General features: G+C 42.0%; 1 long non-coding RNA gene across 4 annotated transcripts in view; it reads right to left on the bottom strand.

Annotated features, from left to right (window-relative positions):
• Nucleotides 1–1,085: 1,085 nt before the first annotated feature.
• Nucleotides 1,086–16,525, bottom strand: part of LOC121010642 (uncharacterized) — a 178,873-nt gene continuing 163,433 nt past the window's right edge. For all 4 annotated transcript variants that reach the window (XR_005781307.1, XR_005781305.1, XR_005781309.1 and 1 more), the window contains one exon: nucleotides 1,086–1,883. This is a non-coding gene — a long non-coding RNA (uncharacterized LOC121010642). The remainder of the gene's footprint in view (nucleotides 1,884–16,525) is intronic.

The following is a 16,525-nucleotide window of genomic DNA, read 5'->3' as shown; positions in this document are numbered from 1 at the left end:
AAAACAGAGTCTCTGGGCACCTGGGTGGCTCAGTCACTTTAGCGGCCAACTTCAGCTCAGGTCATGATCTCACCATTCGTGGGTTTAAGCCCGTGTCAGGCTCTGCACTGACAGACAGCTCAGAGCCTGGAGCCTGCTTCATGGATTCTGTGTCTCCCCCTCTCTCTCTGCATTTGTGCCCGTTCCCTCAAAAATGAAATAAACATTTTAAAAACATTTTTAAATGGAGTCTCTTGTAGGCAATATATAGTTGAGTCTTCTTTTTTTAAAACCCATTCAGCCACTTTATGCCTTTTCAAAAATGGCTTTTTTTTTGGCAGTATCCCACATAGCTGGCGAAACTGGGTACTCATTCATATGCTTGCATTTTCCCTGAGGGAGAAACCATGGTCTGAGAAAGTCTCTCTTGGCACTGAATTGGGCTGCCCTAAGGGAGGGGTGACCTGGATGAAGTCAAACTGTTCCTCTATCTCTAATACATCTCTATTACAACTGCCCCAGTGGAGTTCTGGACCTGTCCAAGGACTTTCTGTCAGTGACTGCCTAGGTCAGTGTTCTGCAGAGGATCCTGGACCATGGCTGAGTGGAGCTTTATCAGTTCATGGGTTATCTGAGGGTCCACATTCAGGGCCAAGGTCTGCCTATTACCTGAGGCACAGGTGGGTGAGACTCCTCCTGGGTCCTTTGTCAGATGGTGCTGGGCCCCACGGCTCCTACAAATTCACTCTTTTCCATGGATTGAGGTCAAATTTTTCTTGTTGGAGGGCCACATGATGAGAAGGGTCATATTTGGCCATCTTGCTGACATCCCTCTCTCCAATTTTTTTTTTTATTGTGACTCACAGTAATACATTTTTCATTAGGACCAAATTCATATTTTATATATAATTGGACACGTTTCATGAAACAACGCTGACTCTTACTGTATGTAAGGTCCTCTGATATTTTCTATTCTACTGCTTCTCAAATTTTAATATGGTTAATCAGCTAGAGATTTTGTTAATATATGATTGTGATTCAATATTTTGGGAGAGGCTACATTTTAACTAACGCCGACATGGATGTTTCTGTTACTCAGACACACCTTGAGTAGCAAAATTCTATTTAATTTTATTTAAATGTGAAATTACTTTTAAGACTCTTGGGTGTATCCAGACTGTTTTTAAAAGCACTGCTGGCACACTTCCTGGTGTAATACTATGTTTGCAGAAGCTCCTGAAAGAAAAACAGATATATTTGGGATATTCTTGTAAAAGTAGACTTCCTGTGGAATGGAATCATGCTTGGGAGCAGTTCAACAGAAAACCAGCTCGTCTTTCATATACCAAGATCAGAAAATGAGAGAAGTAAAGACAGGGATACCCTTCTGACATTACTTTTTAAATTCTCACGTTTGGCCCAATAAACACATCCATTCCAGGTTGGAATAAATCAATGCCATGGGCGCAATGAGGACTCTCATCACTGTGTACAAAGGCAAAGTTACAGAAGATGATCACAAGTGACTGTGGCAATGATATGAGTATTTTTTCTTTAACCCAGCATCTCCTGTGGTGTGGTCTCCAATATGAATGCCTGCTGTGTCAGTCAAGGTTCTTGTCCTCAAGCAGTAAGAGTCAACTCTGACTAACCTAATAAAACGAAACTGGGGGAGACCATTAAGGGATTCCAAAACAGATGGGAAACTGTGAGACCAAATGTCAGAGGCCTGTGCAACTAAAGCCCCGGCAGGGCCTCTTGAAGAGCCCAGCCTTGCATTGCATGTCAGCAGCATCCAGATATCCCCTCTTCAGCCAGGATTGGCCACCCGATGCGGAACACCACAGCAGCAGCTAAGTAGAGTATGTCGGTCCTTCTCATTCCTCCTCTGGGACCCCAACACTCTAGAAGAGATAGAAAGATGGACCCTAAAGATGAAGGAAGGGGAAGCAGAGGAGGGAAAACAAAGCACACCCAACTCCCCAAGGCAGGGCCATGTGCACTACTGGTCAAATCTGGGCATGGTGAGGGGAAGAGCATCACAATGGATGTGATATTCAAAATTTAAACTGGAATACTTTAGCCTCAACATTTTAAAACCTGAAAATTTTCTGGGATGCTACAAGAGCTACCCAAGATGTTGTGTAGGGGCAGAAAACACTTCTTCATCAAAACATACCTGAAAACGGGGGCACCTGGGTAGCTCAGTCGGTTAAGTGTCAGACTTCAGCTCAGGTCATGATCTCCCAGTTCATGGGTTCAAGCCCCACATCAGGCTCTGTCCTGACATCTCAGAGACTGGAGCCTGCTTCACATTCTGCATCTCCCTCTCTCTCTCTCTCTCTCTCTCTCTCTCTCTCTCTCTCTGCCCCTCCCGTGGCTGTACTATCCCTCCCTCCCTCTCTCTCTCTCAAAAACAAACATTAAAAAATAGAAAATTACTGCAAACGACGTTGGAAAAATAAAAGGGTTTCATGTTCCCTTTTAGTGTCCCACTGAGTCTAGAACCTCCAATAAACTGGTTGCACAGCAAAAGAAACGGACGTTGAGGAGTTTAAGTGGAAAGGAAATTCACTGAGAAGCCACTGGGTGCTCAGTGAAACACTAGGAAGGCTGGAGGGAAAAGTCGGGAGGGGATGCAGGCACAGAGTGAAAAATCACACTGGGGAACTGGTCTAGGGACGCCCTGCCCCACCAGTGGATAGCAGATGCTGGAGATCTCATCACCAACACCTCCAGCCCTAGATCCTGACTGAGGCAACGACCACTCCCCAGAATGGGATGTGGCTGCCTCCCCTGTGCTACAGAAAGAATTCTCCATTGTCCCACTTCCTAAATCCAAGTTCAGGGCCCATGCACCTCATTGGCTGAGCCTAAGTCACATGTCCAAGGCCCAGGTGCAAAAGAGTCTGAAGAAGTAAGTGTTCCTTTGTGTTTCTATCCTGAAGGGAAGTGTCTTCCTCTAATCAAGTCTCCTAAGCAGAATTACTATCAGCAGCTATGGTGCTTTGTGGCCATTGTCGAGCTTTGGGGGCAGAACATGCTGGAGTTTTCACTCCATTTGACCACTCTGCTGGAGTATTCCTATAGAGTACACATTGCACAGGTGTATTCAGTAGTCCTGCTGTTAAGGTAAATGTTTAATCAAATTCAGAAAGGGGATGCAGCAGAGATGACAGACACATACTAAAGAAAGATATCCAGCTTAGAGAGGAATATGTTCACAGATGACATCCACGTAGCCTGGTGGAGAACAGTGGAGAAATGCTCTCATGAATCCAAGGCAAGTGAACAAAAGCTAGGCAACAAGTGGACTTCGCAGAGTCATTACTTACCGTGAACCTGAATCACCATCACTAGGAGAGTCTCTCTTCACCATGTATGGAGTTTGGCTTCCAATGATTGGAAACACAAAGTGATACTGACCCAGGGTGGGCATATCTGAATCATCATGCAGAATTATTTGGATCCATTTAAAATTAAAATCAGTATAGCATGTTTAGATTCACATAAACTCCCCTCCCGGTTCATGAAATAACCTCATGCTTAACAAACAAGGAGAAGACGTATGGAAAAAAAGTGATATATTTTCATGTTAAAACAAATAATCATTTGTTCACAATTATAATAATTTAATTATTTGTGAAAGAAAAGGTATGTATTATTTCAATATTGTATAATAATCTATATAAAAACTTTTTTGCCCAATACACATTATGAACTTAAAAGTAAACACTTGTAAGTTATTTCCTGTTTTTATTCCGAAAATAGTAGAAATAGTAAAGGCAAGCAAACTGAGCAGATCATTCCATATTGATTAATCAGGAAACGGGGGAGTAGATTTGATTCAATAAAACCCTCCTGCATTAGATCAATTCCATGTGCACATATTACACAGTGAGTGCTTCTGGGTTCGTAGATTTTACAGCTACTACATCTGGACTGTATTTCTACAGTGGAGTCATGGATTGAAAGTCTATTTGGAGACACTTGAAGACAGAATAGAAAGAGGTATTTGACAGAGTATTGACAGCTTTTTCAAATTTGTTCCACATTGCAACAGAAAAAATGAGACAGTAATTATTTTTTGTTTTAAGTTTTTAAAGTAATCTCTGCACCCAGTGTGGGGCTTGAACTCACAACCCTGCGATCAAGAGTCACATATTCCACCAACTCAGCCAGCCAAGCCCCTGTGAGACGATAATTACTACGTGATGTAGGATCAAAGAAGGGTTTTCATAGGCGAACGGTATTACTGGTTTTGTATCTTGTTGGGAATGACCCAGTGGAGGGCCAGTGTGGGTGAGAAAGTGGCTTCCTGTCACTTAAACACTGCCTCTGGGAGTTCCTGGCTATTTTAGCCACCATCCATCCTCAGAACTCTTCATCTCGCAAAAGTGAGACTCTGTACCCATTAAACATTAACTCCCAATTTCCCTTTCCCATAGCCTCTGGCAACCATCATTCTATTTTTTGTCTCTATGAATGTAACCACTCTAGATACATAAGTGGAATCATACAGTATTTGCCTTTTTGTGACTGATGTATTTCGCTTAGCATAATGTCCTCAAGGTTCATCCATATTGCAATATATGTCAGAATTTCCTTCCTTTTTAAGGCTGAATGGTATAGAAACATATATACCACACTTTGTTAACCATTCATCTGTGGATGGAAACTTGGGTTGCTTCCACATTGCAGCTCTTGTAAATAAGGCTACTATGAGCATAGGTTTAGGCATATTTTTTAGAGACTCTGCTTCCAATTATTCGGGATAAACACTCAAAGTGACATTGCTGGATCACACGGTAATTCTATCTTTAATTTTCCTAAGAATCGCCACACTGTTTTCCGTGTGACTGCGCCATTTTACAGACCCACCAAGAGTCCAGAAGGGTTCCAACATCTCCACATCCTGCTGACACTTGCTATTCCCCCCACCACCACCTATCTATTTTTCTGAGAGTAGCTATTCTATAGGAGTGAGGTGGTATGGCACTGTGGTATTGGTTTGGATTTTTTGATGTCGGACATCTCTTCATGTGCTGTTGGTAATTCCTTTCCTCTTTGGAGAAATGTCCACTCAAGTTCTTCACCCTTTCTTAAAAAATTGGGTTATTCTTGTCAAGTTGTAGAAAGGAGTTCTTTACATACTCTGCCGTCCTCTTGTTCGCTCCACTCCAGACAGATTGGTCTCTTGGTATTATTCCCGCTTAGGTCCCTCCCTGGAACGTGTGGCTGGCTGTTTCGTTTCCTTCATTTCCAACTCCAAGTATGACTTCTCAGTGTAGCTTCCTAGCAAACATCGCACCACATCCCTGCTCCCCCAGCACAACCAATCCCCTTTTAAAAGCTCCACATGTTTTCATATTGCTTTCTACCTTCTAATGTGCTAATTTACTTACTCATTATGTTCACTGTTTGGTATCTGTCTTCTCCCCACTACAATATGAGCATTGCAAGTAAAGGGCTATCCGTTTTATTAATGTATCTCAAGCACCAATTGACATCCTTGCGCCTACTAAATGCCTCAAAAATAGTGGATACAGTTTAAACGTAAGTCTTATAAGTCACGGGATTTTTATTTTCCACTGGGAACTTATCTTTTTTAAGTGGAAAATTATTTTTAAGGCCAGTGAATTCTCAATGTGCATTTATTTTTATTGTATTTTTATTTGAGAGACAGACAGACAGACAGACAGCACATGGGCGGGGGACATGGGGGACATGGGGGACAGGAAGAGATACAGAGAATCTCAAGCAGGCTCCACACTCAGCATGGAGCCCCACAGGGCACTCGATCCCATGACCGTGAAAACATGACCTGAGCTGAGATCAAGAGTCAGACTTGCAGCTGACTGAGCCACCCAAGACACACCAGAGTGTGAATTTCTTTCATTCGCTTAACACATTTGCCCAAACCACAGAGACGCACAAATATGGCTCTCAGTAGATTCTGTCTTATCTCTCAGATTATAATAACTATCTCATTTTGCAATAAAAGGGGGAGGAGATGAATATAAAGAATTAATTAATCAAAGTCTTAACTTTTCTGAAAACCCAGGGAATTTTTATCAACCTCCTTTGTTACTTATCTAACATTCCTCTCTAGAATATTAATATCATAGCCTGAGATTTACAGCTTTCCATGGCCATGATGTATTCACACGGCAGAAGAGCAAACGCCCCCCAAAAGAGTCTTTCCTTAAACTTCATGTGTGTGAATTCACATTCAGGAATATCATTCACATTCAATCAGAAGACTGTTTTATTAAAATGCACCATCTTACAGCCTTTTTCATACTACATTAAGAGGATAGATATGTTTAATTTTTTTTTTCAACGTTTATTTATTTTTGGGACAGAGAGAGACAGAGCATGAACGGGGGAGGGGCAGAGAGAGAGGGAGACACAGAATCAGAAACAGGCTTCAGGCTCTGAGCCATCAGCCCAGAGCCCGACGCGGGGCTCAAACTCACGGACCGCAAGATCGTGACCTGGCTGAAGTCGGACGCTTAACCAACTGCGCCACCCAGGCGCCCTGAGGATAGTTATGTTTATACAACATATTGGGATAAACAAGGGAATTGGAGCCCTTTGCAAGGCTTCTCTGGTTTTGCAGCCTGCTCAGCCACTGCGAGCCACCCCAAGGGCTGTGGTTCTTGCACCGGGGGGAGAAGCTACTAGGTTACATGATGTCATAGGAAGTAAGCTCTTACCAACCGTGGGTGAAGCCAATCCTCTATGACAAACATGGGTTACAACTGCAAATTGTTTCCTTCAAAAAACACTCTAACAGTCTACTACAGAATAGAAGGCTGAGAAGTCGATTTCTCGGATACCCTAACCAGCAAAGTTCTGAATACATTTTTAGGTTCCTTCTTACAGAGAAACATACATAATACCTCAAAGACAGGTATTAGGAAACAAATGTATAAACTCCCATTTCTTTGATATAAAACATTTGACAAACATACAGCTGTCAGTTTCGTTTTATGGTAATAGATATGTTAATATTCTCTAATATTCTTTACATGCTTCTTTACATTGCCTGTGCCATTACCAGAAGGACCATGGTTTCTGCCGCAGGTGCTTTTAGTCAAGAGTAAATTAAAGAATATCAGGCTCTTAATGTCCTATTTCTGCACTACCCAAAACACATGAACAGAAAAATAAAAGGGATGTGGATCTATAAATGAAAATCAGGGGCTCTTTGTAGAAAAAAAAAAATGTGAATGAAATTAGAGAAGCAAATAGCAACTATTCACTACCATTTCACTACCTAAAAATACAAGTCATCTTTATTTTGTACATTACAACAAAACAAAATTCAAACAGATAAAAGACTTAAGTGTTGAGAGAAATAGTCCATTAAGATAATAGATTATCTCAGTGACTATTTTTAAAAGTCTTGTTTAATAAAACATTTTCTGAGTGTGACTTCAAAGGCAAAAACCATTAACTAAAAGTTAGGTTTTTGGGGGCGCCTGGGTGGCTCAGTTGGTTAAGCGTCCAACTTCGGCTCAGGTCATGATCTCGCGGTTCGTGAGTTGGAGCCCCCCATCGGGCTCTGTGCTAATAGCTCAGAGCCTGGAGCCTGCTTCAGATTCTATGTCTCCCTCTCTCTTTGCCCCTCCCCTGCTCATGCTCTCTCTCTGTGTCTCAAAAATAAACATTTTTTAAAAATTAAAAAATAAGTAAATAAACAAACATTTAGAAAAATTTTTAAGGAAGCCCTTGAGAGATAGGGAACATTTTGATTTATTAATACTTTGAAGTTTTATCCTGCCACATATGGTCATGCTCCTGATAGGACGGAAATAGGGATGAGGTGGGTGTGGGGTGGGGTGAAATCTTATAGTATTGACTGAAAATAACAATTGCCTGCCATGCTAAGACAAAGGAACACAACCAAAAATTGCTTTAAGAAAGATATGTGGTCCTAGGAGTTGCCTACCTTTAAAGATACATTGCATTACTTTTCATAATTTTGAAACAATTGGAAACATACTATGATAAGTTTTTTAAAATAATGAACAAAATCTTAAAGGTACAAGAGCTTATTTTAGATAGGCTATTAGACCACAGAAAGCAGCATTTGCCTGACAGATTGGGAATATGGTTTCACAAATGCGATACGGAGCTCCAGAGACAGGGGTGAGACTCTGGGGACAGGAGACAGATTCTCAAGAAGGAGATGAGTAATTACAGATAAGGAGCTAAAATTAATAGGTAAGCAGGACATTGATGCCTTTGCTAGAGATTCCCAGTTATGATTATGCAGGTATTAGGGGCAACTTGGCAATGATTTTACAACTGTATTCTATAATAAACCGCAGCATACTAATATAGACTGAACTGTTTAAACATCTTGCAGACTTTAATTTATTCAGCTTAAGAGCTTAGTTGAAAGGGAAAAAAAAATAATGGAAAGTAAGCTGTAGGATTGCTTTTCCTGAATTCTAAATTTAGCTTAAATATATTTCTAATCCTCTATGCCAGGGATATTTTCTTGAAAATTCATTTGAATTGTATAATCTGATCACCTTTATTAATGCAAGGATTTAGACGGGCATAAACATGCTTACTGTATTTTACTGTGTCGATTTTTAGCCTGGGTAATCCTGTAAATGATTAGCTAATTATATTCCGTCTGATTATCAAGCTACTTAACTTAAATCCACTATGATGATAAAAGGCAAGTAAATCTTCAGTACCAATAGAGACGCTTCTACACATGGCTACATTTAAGAAGGCAAAAGAAACTGCACCATATGAGCAAAGCCAGAGCAAGATTAAATCCCCATTATATGGATGACAGCATCCGGAAAGGAAAAGACTGAAGGGCAACACAAATTCACAGCCATCAATTTGGGTCTGTATTGCATTCAAAGACAAATCTGACTGCTCCCTAAACCGATTGTCTTATAAAACCAGAGAGGGAACATTCATTCCATCACCCATTGTAGGAAATGCCCCTCTCAACTTTTAACATAGGTCCAGGCGACTTCACATGACATCTGGGTATAAATGGAAAACTTTTAAGGGAGCAATAGAAAAGGAAAACACTGTGTGAGGACTCAAGGGTCTGGTGTCATTTCAGCTCCCAGGGGAAGTGTAAAAAGGGAACTAGCATATTCAGAGTATCTCTCACATGCACATCATCCTATCTCATCTAGTCCTCACAACAGGCCTAAGAGGAAGGTGTAATTATCTCAGTATCTGTAGATGCTCACAGACCCTGGATCACCGGCTCATTAGAATCCAGTCTGCCTGATTCCAAATTCTCTGTCCCCTTGGTTGTTAAATTTTGACAGCACTCTTTCAGGTACAAAAGACAGAAGCACCCTTCTAATTGGCTTAGGAAGAAACAAGGACTTTATCAGCTCATAAAACTGACACCTACAGACCTGATCCTCTTCATTCCACATTGTCAGCTGCAGGCACAGTTGGATCCAGGGGCCAAGATGAAGTCTTCCCCTCTAAGTCTCACTTCTACTCTTCTCCAGGTTATGTTTGCCGTCAGGCAGGCTCTCAGGAGCTCCAGCTTCAATCTTTCAAGTGTCAATCTCATGGAAAAAAACATCCTTTTTCTGAATTGGAATAAGAGATCCAGTATTGAACCTCACTGTCCTTGCTTGGTCTAAGTAATTTCAACCACACACTATAAACAATTTAAATGGGAAGTTAATGTACACGGTCATCTATATCAGGAAATGTGCACTGTAACGCTTAAGCCTTATATATATATATGTTAAAGATGCAGATATAGGGCGCCCGGGTGGCTCAGTCGGTTAAGCATCTGACTCTGCCTCAGGTAGGTCATGATTTCATGGGAATTCAAGCCCAGTGACAGCTCAGAGCCTGGAGCCTGTTTCAGATTCTGTGTCTCCCTCTCTCTCTGCCCTTCCCCCACTCACCCTCTCTCCCTTTCTTCCTTTGTTTCTGTCTCTCTCAAAGAAAAGTATGTATTTGAAAGAGAGGAAGGCCAGCATTCATCAAATCCCTGCCATGTACAGGCAGAACATAGGTACATTATTTCCACTTTTTTGTTAGGCAAATGATTCCGTGGGCACTAGCCATACATGGCTACTTAAATTTAAGACTTAAAATAATTAAATTAAAATTTAGTTCCTCAGTTGTAAGAGCTGTACTTATAGTGCTGAATACCCATGTAATAGTGGCTTCCACAATGAATAGCATAGTTATAGAACATGTCCATCATTAGAGAAAGTTCTATGGGACAACTCTGGATGTGTGTCTCAAATTTTCCTTTTTCAGAATAGAATCTGGCAACCTTAAGTCATGTTAGGCAAGACTACAAAGAAATAATCAGCCCAAAATGTGTACTTTCTATAAGAAAACCACTCTGAACTCTTAGAAAAATCAGTGTCATGGGCAAAAACATACAGGTAGAGATATTAGATAGCAGATATTAAGTGATTATATGAAATTATTGTCAATTTTGTTAGCTGTGATAAAAGTATTGTGGTTTTGATAGAGTATACTCCAACTCTTTGTAGATCTGTGCTGGAGCATTTAGGACTAAAATTTTGATTTTTTCATTGACTATGGGATGATAATAGAATAAAAACCAGAGAGACGAAGTGACTATGGCACAATGTAAAGAATAGTTAAATCTAGCTCATCAGTACCATTGTTTCTAATTTTGATGTATTTTAAAACTTAACAAATGAAAACATTTTTTAAAAACCTGACTTCTTTAAGAAAAATTTTCATGTTTATTTATTTTTGAGAGAGAGGGAGACAATACAAGTGGGAGAGGGGGAGAGAGAGACGGAGACACAGAATCTAGAGCAGGCTTGAGGCTCTGAGCTGTCAGCACAGAGTCCAATGCAGGGCTCGAACTCACGAACCGTGAGATCATGACCTGAGCTCAGGTCAGAAGCTTAACTGACTGAGCCACCCACACGCCCCAAGAAAGTATTCCTGATATGATCTATTCAACCGGGAAATGGTGCTTTCACTCAGGGCCACTCTTGGTTGGCCAATTTTCTACTTCATCATTAATTTATAGAAATATTTCCCTAACAACAGAACTAGAACTGAGGTGCCTAGGTGGCTCAGTCAGTTAAGCATCCAACTTCAGCTCAAGTCATGATGTCCTGGTTCATGAGTTCGAGCCCCACATCAGGCTCTGTGCTGACAGATTCTGTGTCTTCCTCTCTCTCTGCCCCTCCCCCACTTGCTCACACTCACTCGCTCTCTTTCTCTCTCTCTCTCTCAAAAGTAAATAAACATTAAAAAAAATTAGAAGGGGCAGCTGCAGGGGGTCAAAAGGAACAAACCTCCCGTTATAACTAAGTAAGTGGCTATATTCATAGCCATATACCTAATGAGGGACTTGTATCTAGAACATATTGAAAACTGCTATAGCTCAGTAATAAAGAGACAAATAGTCTAATTAAAAATGGACAAAGGCTCTGAGGAATATTTCTCCAAAAAGAAACACAAGTGGCCAACAAGTACAAGAAAAAATATTCATCATTTACTACCAGGGAAATGCAAGTGAAAAGCATAACAGGATACCATTTCATATTCAGTAGGAAAAGCTATAATCAAAAAGACAGATGGGGCGCCTGGGTGGCTCAGTCGGTTAAGCGTCCGACTTCAGCTCAAGTCATGATCTCGCGGTCCGTGAGTTCGAGCCCCACGTCGGGCTCTGTGCTGACAGCTCAGAGCCTGGAGCCTGCTTCAGATTCTGTCTCTCTCTCTCTCTCTCTGTCTCTCTGTCCTTCCCCCCACGTGTGCTCTCTCTCTTAAAAGTAAATAAATAGGGGCGCCTGGGTGGCTCAGTCGGTTAAGCGGCTGACTTCGGCTCAGGTCATGATCTCGCGGTCCGTGAGTTCGAGCCCCGCGTCGGGCTCTGTGCTGACAGCTCAGAGCCTGGAGCCTGCTTCGGATTCTGTGCCTCCCTCTCTCACTGCCCCTCCCCCATTCATCCTCACGCGCTCTCTCGCTCTCTTAAAGTAAAGATTAAAAAATTAAAAAATAAAAAGACAGATAACAACAAGTGTTGTTGAGGAGGTGGAGGAATTTTGGAACCCTCATACACTGCTGGTAGGAATGTGAAATGGTTCATCTGCTTTGGAAAACAGCTTAGCAGTCCTTCATGGCAGTCCTCGTGATTTCACTCCTAAGTCTATGCCCAACATCTATACATCCATATAAAAACTTGTGCATGAATGTTCATGGCAGCATAATTAACAACTAAAAGGTGGAAACAACTCAAAGGTCCGTTAACTGATGAATGGATAAATAAGATGTAGTATATTCATACCACTGGAAGAATATTCAGCAATAAAAACAAATGAATACTGACACATGCTACAACGTGAATGAACCTTGAAAATGTTACGCTAAGTGAAAGAATCCAATCACAGAAGACCGCATATTATGAAAATCGATTTGTATGAAATGTCCAAAGTAGGCAAATCTACAGACACAAAAAGGAGATTCATTTCTGTCTAGGGTGGGGGGTAGGGAGGTGGGGGGCAGGATGAGTAAGGGGATTGAAAGTGGGGTCACGTCTGAGGAGAAAGGGTTTCTCTGGGGGTAATGAAAATGTTCTGACATGGATTGCAGTGACGGATACAAGCTCTGTGAATATGCTAAAGCCAGTGAATTACAGTAAAGCCTTGAATTGTTCCACGAATGTTCCCCAAGACTAGCAAACGTCTAATAAATTTTAACTTGATAAACAAGCAACAATCTGCAATACGAGTAGTACATGATGCCGAATGTCACGTGCCCACCACTGAGCCAACGGTTCTTGAAGTTTGCTTGGATGTAGGAGTGCTTTGGATTGCAAGCATGTTTCCAGAAGGAATTATGCTCACAAACCAAGGTTTCACTGTGTACCCTCTGCATGCTTAAAATCGTTCTAGCGCATGGCATGTGAATTATATCTCAATAAATCTGTTTTCCAAAAAAAAAAGAGTGAAGGGAAGAAGGAAGAAAGAGCCACACTTGACTTTGTCTGTGGTAGCAGTGTGCCCCTGGTAAGGACTGCCCTGGGTCTGCAGGGGCGTAAGAGGCTCAGGCATGGGTTCAGAGGCATTCAGGGCTAGAAAGGTGTGGTCTCCCACAGGGCCAGGAACAGCTTCCTGGATCTCCCGAACACTGAGTCATACTACCTTACCCCCTCCTTTTTCTCTCATCCACCCTTCCCAGTGATTTTGTGGCTTCCTTCCCTACGTGAAATCTTGCTCAGCTTGAAGTTCCCAGAGGGGTCTGTTTTCCTAACCAACTCCTGATTGATCTTATTGCCTAAAGAGTATCCATTTTCCGCGTTCTCTTCCTAAAAAATTCCAAACTTTCTTCAGGTACTCAGCCCTGCTCCACATAGACAAGTGCCTCAGGAGACGGCGATTCCACTCTTGGCTTCTGGGTTCAACCAGAAACCAGTTGATTCAGCGGCGCCTGGGTGACTCAGTCAGTTAAGCGTCTGACTTACGGTTCCTGAGTTCGAGCCCCACGTCAGGCTCTGTGCTGATAGCTCAGAACCCAGAGCCTGCTTCAGATTCTGTGTCTCCCGCTCTCTCTGCCCCTCCCCTTGCTCTCGCTCTCTCAAAAATAAACATTAAAAGTAAAATAAAATAATAAAATAAAATAAATTGATTCAGAAATAAGCATGTGATTTTAACACTGGATGTTAACTAACTGGAATTCAAATGAAAAACTTCAAGTGAAAACAACAAAAGGAAATAAGCATGTGACCCAGCCATACCAACAAGAGATAAAGAGGGCTCTACCAGAGGCTTCTGGGCAGGTCCTACTTCATTTTGAAAAAGAAGCTCGAGAAGCCAACTAGATACAAAAGACAAAGCCATCATGTCCGCAGGCAGCTATCATACAACCAAGACATGTATCCACTTTGGAGTAAAGATGACAGGCAGTGGGCAGGCGGAGAGACAGAGAGAACCCAGTTCTGTGACCGCATTTTTAAACTGTTGGATCAACACACCCTGAAGCTCGCTTCACCTCTTCATGTCTTATATGAGCTAATAACTTACCTGGAGGCAGTTTGAGGTAAGTTTCCTACTACAGCTGGAAATTTACGCACTGAGACACTTTAAAGCGGCAGCGCCTCTATGCAGACAGAGCCAGAGGTAACTCCCCAGGTTCCCACAGTCTCAGAGTGGCATGAGGCATCATCCAAAAGTCATCTCCACAACCTGAGACATTAGGTGAGAGGGGGCTGGTGGAGCTTGCAGCCAGGAAAGGAGACACAGCAGCATGAAGCGTATAAAACCAGGGACGCTGTAGGAATGTGAATGTCATGGCAGCAGGGTGAGGCCAACGAGGATCCAGGTGGATTTCTACATCACGGCAAACGCCAGACGGGCTAGATAATAACCTGCGGTTACACCCTCCCCACTTGACACCCCAGTGCAACGTAGAGCCTCTCCCCCTATACCCTCAAATCTCAGGAGAAGGATAAGGAATTGGCTGGGTTGAGTTTCCACCACCAAACAGAATGGAAGCTCAAAATAGAGACGGTTGCATCACAGAAAAGTGAAAGAAACGATGGGTTGGGAAAAATCCTAACCTTAAACGTGTGCATTCCAGTTATGCGGAACTCATTCTTTGGCCAGTGGGTGGCAGACGAAGCATGATCATCTTGATCCCCATCCCCATCCCGTATTTACCAACCTTACCATCCCGGAGGGTCACACTCAGCCTTTTCCAAGTCCTCTTTCCACTGCCTCTTCTCATCTGCAGTTGTTCAGAATTCAAGCTCAGATCCTCCTGCAAATGAAATTTCTCTTGCAACGGGCTCTTGGATGCAATCCTAATCAGAAGGCTTATTATGGAACTGCGACCCTCAGTCACTCTCCAGCAGCCCTCCCCCCAGCGTCCTTTTAATCAAAAAACTGATATATAATTAGGTCAGAGAAACTCAGAGAAATGGCCATAAAAGCTGTCCTGCAACCCTACACCTTTTTCCTTACGTGTCTTTCGAAGTCATATTGCTCCAAATCTGAAGCACTATCTGAAGGATAAATTTTTAATAACTCCCGATGGATAATATTCAACTCGAAGTTTGTCTAAGTTGGAACAGGAACGTACTTACAACTCTTCTCTGATTCATTTTGTGAATTTAAATAGCACAAGGCTTGTAAGGAGCTGTTATCATTTCCTTCCCTATTTCTTAACTTTCTTCTCCCTCATTTGTGTTCCAATCCCTTAAAACCAATGTCATTTCCTTCACATTGTCAAAGATTACCCCCAAGGAGAGAGGACTGATGTTAACACAAATGTCCTTTGGTCCCTATGCTGAGATTAAGAAGATTTTCCCAGTTTTCAATGGAGAGAAAAGAAAATTTGCTGTGCAAAGCAAGAATACTAAACACAAGTAGAAAATAAGGTTAAATATCAGATCAATGGTCTCTGGTTCCTGTTATTAACCTTCTACTAAAAACACATTTAAACCCATGGACTTGCAGAAAATAATTTCATCTTCATATTTCACCAGGTTAATGATATTCTTAAGCATTTGAGAGAAAATGTTACTGGAGGGGAACCTGGGTGGCTCAGTCAGTTAAATGTCTGACTTCAGCTCAGGTGACGATGTCATGGTTCGTGGGTTCGAGCCCCATGGTGGGCTCTGTGCTGACAGCTCAGAGCCTGGAACCTGCTTGGGACTCTGTCCCCCGCCATCTGCCCCTCCCCCGCTCATGCTCTGTCTGTCTCTCTCTCCCACTCAAAAACTAAAAAATAAAAAGTTACTGGAATAACAGAAACAGATCTTATTTTTTCAAAGAATTTTTAAAAGTCTTTTTCCTTTTTGCTCTGGCTATTAGAACTTTAAAAATTGGTAAGTAATATTTAGCAATTATGTACCTACCTGTTACCAAGAAAATTTAAATGAAAACTATAGTTATTCTGTATTCTGTCACCAAAAAAGTTGAGTTTCTGCCTAAGTCTGTTAAATACAAAGCTTTCATGTAACATTTGAAGGTTTATTTTTAATATTTCCGCCGAACGTTGGCTTACGATCTTTCAATTAGACCATGTGTTACGGGTAACTATGCTTGCTGAAATGTTTGCTATAAAAAACCATGTATGTTTACTTAAAATTGTAAACCAGATTTGTCAAACAGACTGGTTTTACCTACCTAACCAATGAGCACGAACCTTCTGGGGCACTACCTGATGTAGCCTGAATTATTCCAACCTGCATAGAAGGAATGGAGGAGATTTTCTTAGGATTAATGTTTCTTAACATTTAGAAATGTGGCTTGGAAAGGTATATTGAGGAAAAGGGTCTGAGAGATGAATTCAAAAGACAATAGCAGAGCTGCTAACTGGCAGGAGCGGACGGCCACAGGGGCTTCTGGGCATCACTGCGGGACAGGGATGGCAGCACAGGGTGCCCAGAGGGTGCCCCTGGTTGGTCTGATCTGGAATGGCAAAGCCAACAGCAGTTTTCTCTAGTGCCTCGTGGACAGTGGCAGTGTTATCTCCTCCCTAGGTGAGTTTCACAGCACAGCTCCCTGCAACCTACTAGAGGAAGCATATG

The sequence above is a fragment of the Herpailurus yagouaroundi genome, unplaced genomic scaffold (genome assembly GCF_014898765.1).
Source record: "Herpailurus yagouaroundi ecotype Mexico unplaced genomic scaffold, PumYag 192, whole genome shotgun sequence".
NCBI lineage: Eukaryota > Metazoa > Chordata > Mammalia > Carnivora > Felidae > Herpailurus > Herpailurus yagouaroundi.
This window is presented reverse-complemented; position numbering and strand designations above follow the sequence as displayed.